Source organism: Nannospalax galili, unplaced genomic scaffold (assembly GCF_000622305.1).
Source record: "Nannospalax galili isolate Female #2095 unplaced genomic scaffold, S.galili_v1.0 scaffold204, whole genome shotgun sequence".
NCBI lineage: Eukaryota > Metazoa > Chordata > Mammalia > Rodentia > Spalacidae > Nannospalax > Nannospalax galili.
The window spans coordinates 989060-1005773 of NW_008350959.1; the positions used below are offsets into that span (position 1 = coordinate 989060).

General features: G+C 39.7%; 1 protein-coding gene across 1 annotated transcript in view; it reads right to left on the reverse strand.

Moving 5' to 3' along the window:
* The window catches only part of Aplf (aprataxin and PNKP like factor), a 127293-nt gene that overhangs the window by 109462 nt on the left and 1117 nt on the right, over nucleotides 1-16714 (reverse strand).

The following is a 16714-nucleotide window of genomic DNA, read 5'->3' on the forward strand; positions in this document are numbered from 1 at the left end:
CAAGTTACATATAAAGGAAACCCATCAGAATTACAGCTGACTTTTCAATGCAAACTATGAAAGCCAGACAGGCCTAGAGCAAAGCATTCCCAGTTCTAAACAACCATGGATGCCAACCCCAAATACTTTATCCAGCAAAGCTATCTATCAATGTCAAAGGGGAACAGAAAAATTTCCATGACACAAATAGGCTGAAAGAATTCATGTCATCTAAACCAGCCCTACAGAGACTACTCAAAGCAATACAGAGAACCAAAGAAAAGAATGACCCAAGAGGCTACAGAATGAAAACAAAGAAAGGTACAACAACGGAAACACAAAATGGGGCCACAAACACAAAGAAATTAAAATGACAGTACACAATACACACATTTCAATAATAACACTAAATATCAATAGCCTCAACTCCCCTGTGAAAAGACACAGGCTGGTGCAATGGATCAAGAAAAAAAAAAAAAAACATCTTTTTGTTGTCTTCAAGAAACTCATCTTCAAGGATAGACACTATCTTAGAGTGAAAGGATGGAAAAAAATATTCTAAGCAAATGGCCCTAAGAAGCTGATAGAGTCACTTGATTTTAATCAAAGGAACAACTGACCAAGAAGATATTACACTCATGAACATTTATGCACCAAACTCTGGAGCACCCAATTTCATGAAATAAGTACTCCAAGACTATAAAACAGAGATTAACCCCAACTCAGTAATACTAGATGATTTTAATACCCCACTGTTTTCAAAAGACAGGTCAACTGTACAAAGAAACAGAGAGACAACTGAATTAAATGACATATTACATGAAATAGACCTAACAGACATACACAGAATATTCCACCCAAGGACCAAAGAATACATTTTCTACTTAGCAGCTCATGCAAGTTATTCTAATCATGCAAGTTATTCTAAAATTGACCACATTCTGGGACACAAAACAAATCTCAACAACAACTAAAAAAAAAAAAAAAAAAAAGGAAAAAATTCCATGCCTTTTATAAACCCATGGCTCAATAAAGCTTATTATAATCAACAGCAAAAGAAACTCTAGTAACTACACAAACTAATGGAGATTAAACAACACACTCCTGAATGATGAATGAGTCAAAGAAGAAATTAAAAAAATAAAAGTATTCCTGGGACAAAATGAAAATGACAACACAATACAACAAAACTTCTGGGACACACAAAAGCAGTCCTAAGAGGGAAATTTCTAGCTCTTAGTGCCTACATTTAAAACATCAGAAAGAGCACATGTAAATGACTTGACAATACAACTCAAAACACTGGAAAGGTAAGAAACACCAGCCCCAAATGAGAAGAAATAACAAAAATTAGAGCCGTACAAACAAAACAATTCAAAAAAAAAAAAATCATTGAATGTTGGGGGGGTGGATGGCTCAGCGGTTAAGAGCACTGACTGCTTTTGCAGAAGACCCAGGTTCAATTCCCAGCACCCACATGGCAGCTATGAACCATCCTTAACTCCTCCAAGGGAATCTAACCTCCTCTTCTGGCCTCCAAAGGCACTGCGAACACGTGGTACACTAATATACATGCACGCAGGCAATGCACTCATACACATAAAATAAAAATAATAAATAAAATGTTTTTTAAAAAATCATTGAATCTAAGAGCTGGTTCTTTGATAGGTTAAACAAAATAGACAGACCCTTAGCCCAGTTAACCAAAAGAAAGAAAAAGCAAATCCAAATCAACAAAATCAGAGATGAAAGGGGAAACATCACAACAGACACCCAAAAAAATTCCAAAACATTGTAAGGGAATACTTTAAAAAGAACTCTTTAAAAACCAAAAATGAACCTACCATATGACCTGGTTATACCACTCCTTGGCATATACCCAAAGAAATCATCCTATTGTAGAGACACTTGTACAACTGTGTTTGTTACTGCTCTTTTCACAACAGCTAAAAGATGGAAGCAACTTAAGTGTCCCTCAACTGATGAGTGGTTAACAAAAATGTGGTACATTTTACAATGGAGTTTTATTCAGCAGTAAAGAAAGATGAAATAATGAAATTTGCAGGTAAATGGATCAATCTAGAAACTGTTATACTTAAGTGAAGTAACACAAGACTCAGAGAAAAAAAAAAGATGTGTATGTTCTCCCTCATTTGTAGATCCTAGCACCAAATCCTTTTAAATTCCATGTTCTTTTAATAAAATAATGCTTTACAGTAGTCTCTTCGACATGAAATAACTACCATCATTACAACTTCATCTGTGCCTGCTTGCTAAACACCACAACTGGGCTTATTGATGGTTGTGCTCCTTCATTAAAGGAGGGGCAAGCGGGGTCACGGGGCCCTTACTGGAGTGTATCCATCCACTCTTCCCAGCCAACTTTATGTAATTTGGTCCTAATCACTGGATTTGGGGATGACTAAAGTATATTATTTGGGGAAAGCTAGGAAGAGAAGGCTTGATCCATGCTGGGTAAAGGCTTTCCAGTGTGCATACCCTCAGGTTACTCATATACCTCAGCAACCCCTCAGTCATCTCTATAAGTAAGCTCAGTAAATCACTGGAGCCCGAGAAAAACTATAATCAAACATTGGTTTGACACTAGAACCTTAGAAGGGGATAAACATTCCTTAGTATTGCCAGGAAAATAATTCTCACAACAGATGGAAAATTTTTTAATGTTATTATGTCTCACAATTATTTTTTTAAAAAAGAAAATGAGATGTAAAAGATGTTAAAAGGATACGGGAATGGAGATATTTTCCAAAATATATGGAAAAAATGAGAAAGCCTAAACAGGTGATGAAGGTCTATGTAGCTCTGTTATGATATATAAAGGATGAGACAAAAATAATATACACATAATCTTAAAATTTCTAAGGTCATAGTTTAGTCAACTAGTTCAAGGAACAAAATATATAACTAGTCAAGGTTTATCTGAGAATGTTTGTTTTTTGCCCAAGCTTCATCTACATAGCACATGGTAATTAAAAGTACCAGACTGAGGGAACTAACCTTGTAGGATGTTTAACAATCACACTTTGAGGCCTATACTAATCTGGTAGGAGGGACTTAAAAGACAGTTTTTGCTCCTTGCCCTCCAAGGTCGACTAAGTTCCTGGGGGCTGTGGAGCATCTCTCGCAATGTCCTATAACTGTGGTTACATGGTTACATGGCTCAGGGAGGCAATGCAGTCCCCACCAGATGGACTTGAACCAGTGTCCAGTCTACAAAGAGGAGGGTCAACACAGAGGAAACATTTCCTCCATGCTTCCAAGTGAAGCCAGCCACGACCAAATAGGACCTTTAACTTATCTTCACATGGACAGAACTGGTAAAGCCCATGTGACCCCTGAGGAAGAAATCCTCAAACGACCTTAAGAGTAAAAATTAATTGGTTTATTTGGGCCAACTGTATGGTCTTAAACACCAAACAGGAAAGTATAACCAGGGATGAAAGTGATCAGTATATTTCTTTAAGAGTTCAAGAGATTACACGTCCCAGACATTAGGCTTAAGTCCATATAAAATGTTATTTAGACAATTTCTCATTGATGATTTTTTTCACTAATCAGAAAGTGCTGCTCAGATGTAAGACTTCAAATTTGGTGTGTAATGCTGTAGTGTCCACCTGTAGGTAAGGAGAAAATACACCATTGTTCTAAAATGATGGCTAAATTTCTATTGTCCCCCTACTTAGATGACTTTGAGAGGGAACAGACACTGATTCTAGCCACTCCAACAGCTATCAAAGTGCTTGAAAACAAATCCTGAGTCAATCACTCTTGAGTCCAGCCTTGGCAGACAAAAGAAAAACAAGGGGGAACCCAATAGAGGGATGCTTTTGGAAGCTTTCATCAAGAAATTCCAATGGACTCTGATAGGAAATTTGCCCTGTTCTGACCTTTTTCTGGTTCCCTATCCAGAACTTGTAATGCTAACTACTCTTGCCTTTACCTCTCCTTCACATCCCCTATTCACCAGTCTAGGTCTTTCTTTTCTACCTACAGTTAAGTTTTATAATTTGGGAGTCTTTTAGATAGACCCACTGAAGGGGTACCTCAATTGCCTCACCTGTGTCCCTGTTCAGCATGGAAGAAGCCAGAGCAGTCTGTGTCCCGCTTCCCTATCTGCAAGTTAGGTAACCTCTTCAAAGGATGATGTGATAAGAATAGGAGGTAGGAACTGGCTAGGCAGTTAGGGTAAAAAGACCCCAAAGAAAAGTAGACAGTTTCTTGGCTGAAAGTCAAAATATCCTTGGGCCTCTTAGCAACATATTCTGTTCAAAAGGCCAAAAAATGTCAAAAGTATGTGGGAACTCTTATCTATTCCTTTAAACATTTTAGGGTTACCTCTTCAGAGGGGCGAATGCTAGAGTAGTAAAAAGCCCCATTTAAAAAAAAAAGTACATGAACTTGTCAGGAAAAAGTGATGGGGAGACATGGGAGGAGATGGAAAGGAGGGAGTGGATGTGGATTTGACCAAAACACCTTATATGTATGTATGAATTTCTCAATAAATTTTTAAAGGTTAAATATATATATATATATATGCACAAATACATATGAAAAATCTATACTCCACTAAAAATGAAAATCTAAGAGAAATGGATCAATTTCTAAAATCATAGTCAACACCAAAGTTAAACCAAGGGGGGATCAACAACCTAAAGAGACCCAAAACAAGTAAGAAAATTGAAAATGTAATACAAAATCTCACAACTAAAAAAGGCCCAGGCCCAGATGGATTCACAGCAGAATTCTACCAGACATTCAAATAAAATTTACAACCAATATTACCTAAGTTATTCAAAAAGATAGAAACAGAGAGAAAACTCCTAAATTCCTTCTATGAAGCCAATATCACTCTAATACTCAAAAGAGGTAAAGATACAACAAAAAAAGAACACTATACACCCATATCATTAATGAACATAGACACAGATACTAAAAAAAATACTACCATACCACACACGGACACACATAAAAAGATCATCCACCATGATCAAGTCGGCTTTACTCCAGAGATGCAGGGATGGTTCAATATGTTAGCTAATAAACATATTAAGACATATAAATGGACTTAAAGACAAAAAACACATCATCATCAATAGATGCACAAAAGGCCTTTGACAAAATCCAACATGCATTCATGTTAAAGTCCTAGAAGGAACTGGTCTCAAGGAAGCATACCTCAACATAGTTAAACCTATATCCAACAAACCCATAGCAAACATCATCCTAAATGGAGAAAAACTGGAACCATTCCCTTAAAAATCAGGAACCACACAGAGATGTCCATTATCTCCACTCTTTTTCAATATAGTGCTTGAAACTCTTGTAAGAGCAATAAGACAAGAGAAGGAAGTTAAAAGAGTACCAATTGGAAAAGAATTCAAATTATCCCCATTTGCAGATATGATATTATACATAAGAGATCCCAAAACTTCCACTGTTTCTAACAGAAGACTGTTAGAATTGATTAATACTTTCAGTGAAGTGGCAGGTTACAAAATCAACTTAAAAAATCAGTAGACTTTCTATACACCAATAACAAGCAATAGAAAAAACACTCAAGGAAATCCTCCCATTCTCAATAGCTTCAAAAAATAAAATATTTAGGAATACAACTAAGCAAAGACATTAAGGGTCTCTACAATGAAAATTTCAAAACTCGAAAGAAAGAGATAAAGGAAGATAGTAGGAGATGGAAAGACTTATGCTCACAGATTGCCAGAATCAATATTGTGAAAATGACCATCTTACCAACAGCATTTACAGATTCAATACAATCCAATCAAAATAGCCATAACATTCTTAGAGCTTGAAAAAAATCATTCTAAAATTAATATGGAATCACAAAAGACCCCAGACAACCAAAATAATCTTGTGCAAAAAAAAAACAACAAAGCTGGGGGGATAACAATACCAGATCTTAGATTATATTAAAGAGCTATAGTCATAAAAACAGCATGCTACTGTCACAAAAATACACATGTAGATCAATGGAACACAATAAGACCTAAACATAAGTTCATACAATTTCAGTGACATGATATTCAAAAAAAGGTGCTAAGAACATACAATGGAGGAAAGATCATATCTTCAACAAATGGTGCTAGCAAACTGGATCTCCACCTGTAGAAGAATGAAATTAAATTCTTATTTTACACCCTGCACAAAAGTCAACTCCAAATGGATCAAACACCTCAATATAAAACCTGAAACTTAGAAACTGCTAGAAGAAAACACACGCAACACCCTCTAAGATATAGGAAAGGACTCTCTAAACAACACACCAGCTGCTCAGGAACTAAGGTCAACAATCAGTAAGTGGGACCTCAGTAAATTATAAAGCTTCTGTACAGGAAAAGAAACAACCAATGAAGGGAAGATGTAACCCACGGAATGGGAGAAAATCTTCACCAGCTACACATCTGACAGGATTACTATCCAGAATATACAAAAAGCTCAAAAAAGTAGTAAGAAAACAAATGCCCCAATAAAAAGACGGGTGATTGACCTAAACAGAGAGTTCTCAAATGAAGAAATAAAAATGGTTAAGAAGCACCTTAAAAAGGGCTCAATATCCTTAGTAATTAGAGAAATGCAGATTAAAAAACTACTTTAAGATTCCATCTTACCCCAGTCAGACTGACAAAGATCAAGAGAAGGAAAGACTCCAAATGCCTGGGAGGATGTGGAGAAAGAGGAAGCCTCATTCACTGCTAGTGGGAATGCAAACTCGTGCAATGACCACTTTGGAAAGCAGTGTGGAGAATCCTCAAAAATCTAAAAATGAACCTACCATATGATCCACTGATACCACTCCTTGGTATATACCCAAAGGACTCATCATACTATAGAGATACCTGCACATCCATGTTCATTGCTGCTCTCTTTACGATAGCTAAGAAATGGAAACAAGCTAAAAGTCCCTCAACTGACAAATGGTTAATGAAAATGTGGTACATCTACAGAATGGAGTTCTACTTAGCAGTAAGAAAAGGTGAAATTTGCAGGTAAATGGATGGAGCTAGAGAATATTATACTAAGTGACATAACACAAACACAGATAAGCAAGCGATGTATAGTCTCCCTCATTTGTGGAGGTAAAGGAAAAGAAAGGACCTGAAAGGGGGATAGTAGAGGACAAATGTTACTGGGAGGAGGTGGGGAAAGTGGAAGTATTAGGCAGGGAGGAGAGGAGGCAGGAACATGCAAGGGGCCGTGGTGTGAGGAGGGGAAATCAGGAGAGGGAAGATGGGGGGAGTTGGGTGGGGATAATGGGGCTCTGTGACTAGGGAGGGAGGGAGGGGGGAGACTGGATGGGAGAATAAAGAGTAGAGATGAATGAATCTTGAGAGGCTAGGAAACCTAAGGGGAAAAGTGATGCCCTCAATACCCTAAGAGAAATGCACTACAGTGTCTGAACATTAATGCATATGTATACCTGGGAGCAGCTTGGCAAGGAACACAGTGCCAGACAGAAGAGACTTCCCATAGAATGGTTGATGAAGGTGGTCCAGGAGACTTCCAAATAACATAGGATACTGCCAAACCTCCTGGTTATCTCCAAGAACTAGTAGATAAAACCCTACTGTTGAGGACAGGGCATACTTAGGTTACAGGACTTGAAATGGAGCAGGAACTGACCTGGAAGCCCTCTAACTGAAGTTTGGATATCATAATGCTACATGATGATATTCAAACTGCCAAGGGAGAAAAACAATTAGTGGTTCATACCAGACCTAAAGCCTAATAACCAAAACAAATGGCATGGCAAACTATCTCTATTGGTGCAGTAGTGGCACTGTTATCTGGGGGACAATCAACAGCTATCTAATTGGACTTAAAGCCCTCTCAATGGGAGGGAATTCATGGGTGGCACTGTAAACTCAGCCAAATACACATGGCAGGAGAAGACATAGAAACTAGAGAAAACTCTATCTCTTTCATATCTCAAGACAAATCTTCTTACTGTATCCTAAATGTCAATTCTTATATTTACAGACAAGCATATCATACAGCACTCATCAAAGAAGCTTCTCTTTACAAGAGAGGGAGGCTGCTGCAGAATCACACATCTGGTCAGACACAGAGAACACACATCTGTGAGATGCTCAGAAGTAGGTGACACATATACAGTTGAACCACTACAACCAAGGCTCATGGAACACAGAAGATTAAGGTGTAGAGAGAAAACTAATGCATCCCTCAACTCTCGCCAGTAAAGCTTCTTTATACAACAGAGTGTGATGCACACAGTAGGCCACAACTGGCCAAGTTTTAAAGAATAAGACTGCAGAGTGTAAGCTAGAACTCCTATATGGAACCTCATCCACCATGGCTCAGGGACCACTGCAGAAGAAAGGGTGGAAAGATTGTAAGAGCCAGGGCTGGTTCATGAACACAGGGAAGTGGAGGCTTCCAGGCCACTAGAAGCCTGCACATGTGAACTTGTGGCAATGGTGGCATCAAGCACAGGATCCATGTCAATTCAATCAAACAAAGGCCCAAAGGGGAAGAGAGAAAGAGGTGGCAGGCTGGCACTAGACTGAGAACTGCCAGAGACAGAATGCTGCTGGGTAAAGGAGAGTATGCCTTATATATGAACTCTAGATGGGCTGACTAGACTCCACAGTGGACACATTTACACTGAAGGGCATTTGGGTACAAACACATGTATGGTGGAATACATGAGGTTCAGTGGGGGGATGGGGGAGCCATAGATCGGGGAGGAGATCTAAGCTTGAGTAAGAACTGTTATATGAAATTACAAAAGCTCAGTAATAAAAAATAAATAAAGCTGGGCATGGTGGTGAACGCCTTCAATCCCAGCACTTGGGAGGCAGAGGCAGGCAGATCTCTGTGACTTCGAGGCCAGCCTGGTCTACAGAGTGAGTTCCAGGCAGCTGGAGCTAAAGGGAGACCCTGTCTCAAAAAGACCAAAAAAAAAAAATGCTGAAAATTACCATCCCTCCCACCTCACTGTGTACATAACCGTTGAGGTTAACTTCTTTATCCATGGCTGACACACGACAAAAACATTTTTTAAATATATTTTACTTATTATTTTTATGTGTATGCGTGTATTGCCTACATGTAAGTAAGTGCACACAGGTTGTGCAATGCTTGTGGAAGACAGAAGAGGATGTCGGATCCCCTGGAACTGGAGTTATGGACAGTTGTTATCTGTCCATAACTCCATGTGGGTGCTGGGATTTGAACCCAGGTCTTCTGCAAGAACAACCAGTGTTGTTAACTGCTGAGCCATCTCTCCAGCCCCGACAAAAACATTTAAGCAACAGCTAACATCATGATTATATGATCTGTCGTATGACTACTGTCCTAGTTTGTTTCTTCATTGCTATGACAAAATACTCTGACCAAAACCAACTTGGGGAGGAAAGGGTTTATTAGGCTTACATATCCCAGGTCACAGTTCATCAGGGGGCCCAAAGTAGGAACTCGGGGCACGAACCTGGAGGCAAGAGCTGGAACACAGGTCATGGAGGAATGCTGCTTATGGAGGAAACTCCCCAATTGAGCCTCCCTCAACCCAGGTGTGTCAGGTTGACACTAAAGCTATCCAGCACAGCTACCTTTCTATCTAGCACTTGAAGTCTGGCATTACCCACAGAAAGACCAAATTATCTCTCAAAGCAAACTATTGCAATGTATAGATGCAGTTAATCCCATGGTGCTGAAAAAAAAGGAAAAATGCCAGGAATCAGAATTCATTTTTTAAAATTATGTATTAATTCCACAGTTAAGAATATGATCGTGCAGGCACAGGACCACAGCAGAGTGAGGTGAGCACCATATAAAGGAATTCTTCCACAACACCAGTTACCTCAAAAAAATATAGTTCTAAGAAAATGTCTTAGAAAATGTCAAGTAAGACCATTTAAAATATGGGTGTTTCAGAGAATATTCTAACTTTAAAAAGAAAGAATTTTTTTCAGAGTGTATCTGAGTGGGCCAAGACCAAGAGAAGTTACTAATAACTCACCTAACCATTTGAAAAAGCCTGTCATGACATGCTGAGACTTGCCAGAATGCTATTGTACTTATTCATTTCACATATTTAGACAATGAAAGGCCAGAGAGTTTGAGTAACTTCAGTAAGTCAATGTCCCAATAGGCAGAATTCAAATCCACACTCTTACTAACAAAAATAAGTAATTCATATGAGAAAAGTATTCCTACGTAACTACACCCATATAAAATCATTCAAAAGCAATTACAGGAATGCAAACTATTTTGCGGCTCAGAGTAAGAAGTTTCTATTTATAAGTTGGACATCAAGATCTTGTTGCTACTTCAACACAAATGGATTCTCTAACCAACAGAGTAATACCATGGTTAAACCATGCTATATGATGCCTCCTATAATGGTCCATTTAGCTTTCTTTCCTTTTGTACACTATATTTATGGAAAGCAATAATGGGCTTTTCCTGTTTCAATCTTTCTTTAAGTATGCTTCATTAACACTAGGAGGAAAAATGTTTTGAATAATACATAAGTACAGTATGACCTCTAGTGGACACATGGTTTATTTCATTACAAACAGCATCTCTAACTTAAGTTTTTGCTGGGTACGAGGCTACATACCTATAATCCCAGCTCTAGGGAGTGATACAGGAAAACCCAGGTTCAAGAACCCTTTGGGATACACAGCAAGACCCTATCTTAAAAAACAAATTTATTTAAAATAACCTAAATTCTAACAAACCACACATCCTCCAAGAAGTCAAAGAAAGCAACAGAACAAATAAAACTACAATATCCACATCTACAACACAACCAGAAGACAGAGATTATGAAACACTTTAATATGCAAGAGAGAAACAAACACGAGCCAGCCAATAATGCTCCAGATTTTATGCTGGGACAGAAAAAGGCTGGTGGTACCTGGAAAGGAGCAAGGAGAGGGGAATGGAAGTAGGAGTACCAGAGTATCACTCAAATGAGAAACACGGGCAACCCATCTGTTCCAGTTTGTTTCTCCACTGCTGTGACAAAAACACGTGGCCAATACCAACTTGGGGAGAAAAGAGTTTATGTTGCTTTACATCTCCCTCATCACTGAGGGAGCCCAAGGTAGGAACTTGGCAGGAACCCGGAGGCAGGAGCTGAAGCAGAGGCCATGGAGGAATGCTGCTTACTGCCTTTCTCCCTTGGCCCAAATTGCTTTCTCATACTATACAGGCCCACCTGCCCAGGGGCAGCACCACTCACAGTGGGCTGGGCCCTTCTACATCACTCAAAAATCAAGAAAATACCCCACAGACATGACCACAGGCCAGCCCAATTGAGGCTCCCTCTACACACATGTGTCAAGTTGCCAACTAAAGCTATCCAACACACCATCCCAGATCCAGCCTTCCCGAAGAAAATGAATCCAAAAGAGGCTTAAAAATATGGAGGCAGATATGGCAAGCTTAAAAGTTACCTAGAAGACAAACTACATCCAACCGCACTGACTTCGGCTGCTGAAAAATAAGGCCAGGTCCAGAAAGAAAAAGAAAAAAGCACACTATGGACCCTAGGTCCTGCACAACAAAAAGATGCTCATTTGCCAAGTCTGGAACAATTAGGCATCAAGATGAGGGTGGAGTGTGGTGGTATGTGCCTCAGGCAGAAGCAGGTGGGTCTCTGTGATTTCAAGGTCAGTGATTTATAAAGCATGTTCCAGGCCAGCCAGGGCTACAAAGTGAGACTTTGTCTCAAAAAGCAAAACAAAACAAAAACTCACTGAACTGTTGTCCAGTGTGATGGAAGTGTGTTAACATGAGGCCATTAACATTGATGCTCACCCAACTTGTGTGGCTTGCTTGCACAGTGAGTGTAGTCAAGTGTAGGGACACCATCCTCAACACAGTGAGTGAAACATCAGCAGAGCTAAAGATGAAGCTGGCTTTTAGTCTCCACTTGGGACTTTGGAAATCGACATTTCCAAATACTTTTCTTATTAGATTGAATTCAGCAGATATTTTAAAGACCCATTCTGCATCCAATATTCTACTTACTATACCTAAAATTGGTTTACAATTCTATCTTTCCAACAAAATCCTCTTCAGAGCTTTTAAAAATACAGACTCTGGGGCTGAAGCGATGGTTCGTTCAGCAGTTAAGAGCACTGACTGCTCTTGCAGAGGACACAGGTTCTGTTCCCAGCACCTTTAAGGCATCTAACAACTGACTGTAGCTTCAGTTTCAAGGGATCTGATGCTCTCTTTAGTCCTCCACAGGCATTGCACACACATAGTACATATATGCATGGAAAACACTCATACACAAAAAATATCTTTAAAAACATATAAATTACCAGATACAATCTATAGGATCAAATAACCAGCAAAAGAGCAGATAGAAAAGCAAGTGGCATAAGGGAAGGTAGACTGTCAATTAATTACACATCAATTTGAAGGACCCAAATCCAAAATAACAACAAAACAAAAATGCTGGCAAGGACCTAGAGCAACAGGAATGCTCACGCATTGCTGGTGGGAATACAAATAGCACACCTGCTTTGAAAGCCAGTTTGGCAAAGACGGCACTGAGTGCCCAACCTCAGCGCCCAACAGGAATCTTCCTAGGAAGCTCTTTCAAATAGCTGTATATATGCTAACGAACTACGAAGAAAAGCAACAAGATGTTATTTACATATTTACATAATTGGGGCTGGAAAGATGGCTCAGCGGTTAAGGGCACTGCCTGCTCTTGTAGAGGATCCAGGTACAGTTCCCAGCACCGACATAGCAGCTAACAACCATCTACAATTCCAGTTCCAGGGGAATCCAATGCCCTTTTCTGGTCTCTGTGGGCATTGCATACACGTGGTACACTTACATACATGCCGGTAAAATAGTCATACACACAAAATAAAAATGAATGAATCATTAGCTGGCCATGGTGAAGCATGCCTTTAATTTCAGCACTTGGGAGGCAGAAGCAAGCGAATCTCTGTGAGTTCAAGGCCAGCCTGGTCTACAGAGTGAGTTTCAGGACAGTTGGGGACACAGGGAGACACTGTCTCAAAAAGACCCCCCTGAAAAATTAAAAATTATTTTAAAAAAATCAAAAGTGTTTTTAATATTTAAATAATCACTTTGGGGGGTATGCAGCATGTGAACTTCTACCTCCTCTTCAATACCTCCCTATGCATACATGTCTATTTGCACACACACCCCATTAGGGCCAACTTCCAACCCCTGTTGGGAGCCGGAGGCTCAACCATTTCTCAAAACTGCTGACAGACCTGAGTTGGTGACTTTCCATTCTGTCCACCCTCCTCCTGCGGGCATGGGAAAGTGCCCACAACCTTGGCTCACAGCCGGGGCCAGATAGCCTTGCTAGATAGCCTTGGCCCACGGCCTTGCTCTCCTTTCCAGCATACGGTTCTATTCTTCTATAATCAGAGATTCCTCCCTTAATGTGCATCAGAGCCCTCATGCTCTGACTGATGTAATGGTTTGCAGTCTGTGTTCCTTTGTTCTTATTCTCTATAAAAACTCTTGCTCGAGCTTCAATAAACGAAACTTGATCAGACTCCTGTCTTGTCTCCATTTCTCGTCGTTTGCCTCATCCACGGCCCCGCACCCCAATCCAGGTACCTCGTGAAAGTTCTGCGGGCCGGAACCGAGTCACATTGTGGGGTGGCCTCCCACAAACCCCCACTTTTCCTACACCCAAAACAGCCTTAAGACTAATACCAATGGTTCTGTGCACACTGAAAGTTAACCAAACTGACCACACTTTCTACTCCCTGGCATTAGCTGACCCACATTCATCCCACCAATCCAAGACAAGACACCTACAGGGCAGGGACCCTATATGCCCCATTCATCTTTGGATGCCCCCTAGTGCTAGGATCTGTAAAACACTGTGCAAAATGTGGTCACTAGAGAAGATATTGAGTGTGGGAGGGTGTCACAGATATACTTGGGAAAAGATCTATAGCTATAAAATGCAGCACACACAGAAAAAAGTCATAAAATTACTTAAAACACTGAGTGAAGGTGTGACTTTAAGATTTATTTTGAGTCTGGGTTACCTCACTGGGGATGTAACCCAGACTCAGAAAACCAAATATCTCACATTCTCGCTCATAGCTGGATGCTAGCTTTGAAATCTTGGATATTCATGTCTCAATTTGAAAATTCAGAGAGGTCAAGAAACTAATAAATGACCTGTCAGGGAAAGGCTTCCTGAAAGGGGTGGTAGAATGCAGTGATATGAAGGGGCAAAAGGGAACATTGGACTAGGAAGTGTTAAATGGGTTGGGGAATGGGAGGGCAGGGTAGAGGAGGGAGTATGGGGAGGGATAAGTAATACTAAAGGCCTTTAGAAAAAGCTATATGGAAAACCTACCACAGCAGAAGTTTCTTAAAGAATGTACATATACATTATAAAAACATTAAAAGGAGCTATTCTATAACAAGACATTTCTCATTCTAGATGGCACAGACTAATGAAAAAAAAAAAAGCCTCAATGCTAGGAATGGCATTCTTCTTTCTAGAAGCTGTTGGCCAGGGGGTCTAACAGACCCTCAAATAATAATGTCCATTGCCCTTGCTCTTGGTTACCCACCAGAACTGGATGGTAAGACCCTGATGCTGAAGATACTACATACATGAGCTATAGAACAAACAAGAATAAGCCAAACTGGTGCTGACTTAAAAGCCTCATCTCCACTGGTTAGTGTTCATAGTGCTGAAAGATGCTATGCATGCTACTGGAAGGGAAAAACAATCATCAACCATACCCAGCTGTGAATCCCGTCAAATACAATAACAACTGCCCACTGATGCAACTGTGGCAAAAATATTACGGGAGTAACCAACCACTCTTTATTGGATTTAAGGTCCCCTTCATAGAATGGAGCCCATGCCTGACACTGACATCAGGCTTAGAAATCTTAGGCTAGACAAGTCACAGGATATAGGGAAGAACATAGTACTAGTTTTCTACTAAATAGTTATTGTATTTGTTATAGGACAGAGTTCGTAAAAAAAAATCACCAACACCACTTTAAGAAAAGTAGCAAGGTAAATTTTAATTTTCGATGGGCCGGGCTGTCTATCTCGGGAGTAGAAGCAGCCCTGATGATTGTTAAGTCAGAGTTTTTATAGGATTACAGAATTATTATTAAAACAGGACATTTGTGAACCAATCAAGTTTGTACAACATAGCAGAATTTTGACTCTATTAATCAACAACCAATCATTATACAGACAAGTGATACAGTCATATAACTTGGCAATCAACTTTGTGACCTTAAAACTGGCCAACTGTTTTAGCCATAATAAGTATAATAAGACAGTCAAGGTAAATGACTTCCATGTAGTCATACAATAACAAGATAACAAAGGTGGTCTTATGCCCTGTGTCAGGGTGACCCAAGACACCAAGCGGGTTACAGAAACAAAACAAGCTGGTTAGTAAAAATGTATAATGTCTGGAATTATCACATTCCATGATTCATGGCAAGGGAAATTTTCCAAGGCCCAAGGTTGCCCCCCTTTTCCTTTTGGTGTGGAACAAAGTTGCTACTGAAATGGCTCTGAACAAAATGGAGTAACTTAGGGAAGTTTGCTGAGCCAGTTCAGTATTAAACCGACTCCTAATGACTTATTATTATAGCCATAGATTAATGCATCTCTCAACTAAGTTTCCTTATGCAGCAGATGGTTATTAACACAGAAGCCCATGACTGGTCAATGTGCAAAGAACAAGAGGCTGCAGAGTGCTTATCCCTGAATAGGACACCTATATCAAACTTCTGCCTCCCCAAGGCTGCAGAAGAGGGGGCAGAAAGATTGCGAAAGTCCAATGTAATAGATGACCACAAGGAAAGTTTTCCAGACAGCTGAAAAGTTACTCATGTGAACTCACAGCAACTGTGATAGCATGCACACACTCAAACCAGAAAAAAAAAAAAAATTCCAGTACAGACGTGAGAAAGCAAAAAAGAAGCTCCAACACCAATAAAGAAACTGTGACAACAGATGGCTGCTGGGAGAGGCAGAGACAGTCTCTTGTCAAGCAGCATGGGACTCTTGGTAAGTAAACCAGGCTCCAGTGAACAGACTCACACTGAAGGACATTTGGGGACAGAAATTAAACTCTATAGGTTTTATTTCATACACACACACACAAACACACACATATAACAGAGTATATTAAACTGGGTGGGGGCAATAGGGGAGGTGCAGATAAGGGAAGGGATCTGAATACCATCAAATTATATCCTATGAAAATCTCAAAAACTCAATAAAAAAATAATTATTTTAAATTGCTCATGGGCATGCACACCTTTTAATCCCAGCACTTGCGAGGCAGAGAGCTCTCTGTGAGTTCCAGGCCAGCCAGGGATACATAGTGAGACTCTGTCTCAAAAAAAAAAAAAAAAAAAAAAAAAACACAAAATAAAACAAAACCCAAAGATTTACTTTGTGATTATGTGTGCATCATATGTGTACTCTGTGTGGGGGTATATGTGCCTGTATGCTGATGCCTGCAGAGTCCAGGCGTGTTGGAAGAGCAGTACAATGTCAAATCACTGGATATTGCTGAATACAATTTCATGATGCAATCTACAAACTTTCTAGCTCCTAATGGTCCTAAAAGGGGTAAGAATATATAGCTTAATAGCCATTTGTGAAGCCAACACCTTTTAATAACCACTTTATAGTCCAACGTTCTCAACTTAAAGTACCTGA